We start from the raw sequence: 1,166 nt of genomic DNA on the forward strand, positions 1-1,166 counted from the left end.
TGCATCGGCAGGCGGACTCTTAACCACTGCGCCACCAGGGAAGCCCTCTCTTTTTTTTTTTTTTTTTTTTTTTAAAAGCTCTTTTGCTTACTCTTTTGAGGCTCCCTATTGGTTTGGAGAATTTCTCTGTAAGGGGAGAGCCTTTACATATTAAAATGATAAAGATGAAAGCATAGCTACATAATAAAGGATTTTGTACAAGACAGAGAGGAAATGGACATTCCAGCAATCCAAAGAATATGTGTATTAAATTTTTATTCATATTATATGAATAAAGCTATATATCAATATAGCTTCTATTTTCTAGAGGGCTATATGTGGCAGTCATTGTGTGCTAAGCACTTTACAAAGATAATCCTTTTAATCTTCTATTAGTGTTAATACTGTTTTTAATGTCATTATATAAATGAGGAATAAAAGCTTAGAGAAAGTGTGCCTTTCCTCAGGTCACAAAGGGTAATAAGTTGAGATGTTAGGTTTTGAGTCTCGGCGTTCTGATTCAGAGTCCTTATTCTTAGGCTCTGTTACTGATCCCAAGGTTTTTTGTTTTGCTTAGTAATGTTTATTTTTAAATCATTGTTTCATCGTAATTTTTGAAAATGTGTTTTGAAGATTTAGTACATAAAATTTGAGTGCTTAGCATTGAAATTTTAGTTAATAATGTTCTGAAGTTTCCTTGTATAATAACATTAAATATTTTATATAAACTCAGTGTTAATTGCTGTTGTGATAGATACAATACTAGGCTGCTTCTTATGGAATAATCTGTGAAATATTGTAAGAAGTCCAAATGTTTGAATTTTATTTATTTATTTATTTACATCTTTATTGGAGTATAATTGCTTTACAATGATGTGTTAGTTTCTGCTGTATAACAAAGTGAATCAGCCATACATAAACATATATGCCCATATCTCCTCCCTCTTGCATCTCCCTCCTACCCTTCCTATCCCACCCCTCTAGGTGGTCACAAAGCACTGAGCTGATCTCCCTGTGCTATGTGGCTGCTTCCCATTAGCTATCTGTTTTACATTTGGTAGTGTATATATGTCCATGCCATTCTCTCACTTTGTCCCAGCTTATCCTTCCTCCTCCCCATGTCCTCAAGTCCATTCTCTATGTCTGTATCTTTATTCCTGTCCTGCCTCTAGGTTCTTCAGAACCAT

At 34.4% G+C, this 1,166-nt stretch overlaps 1 protein-coding gene across 4 annotated transcripts in view; it reads left to right on the top strand.

Moving 5' to 3' along the window:
• The window catches only part of GABPA (GA binding protein transcription factor subunit alpha), a 35,144-nt gene that overhangs the window by 33,104 nt on the left and 874 nt on the right, over positions 1 to 1,166 (top strand). The gene's annotated exons all lie outside the window — the stretch shown is intronic.

This window comes from Physeter macrocephalus, chromosome 1 (assembly GCF_002837175.3).
Source record: "Physeter macrocephalus isolate SW-GA chromosome 1, ASM283717v5, whole genome shotgun sequence".
In the NCBI taxonomy this organism is placed as follows: domain Eukaryota; kingdom Metazoa; phylum Chordata; class Mammalia; order Artiodactyla; family Physeteridae; genus Physeter; species Physeter macrocephalus.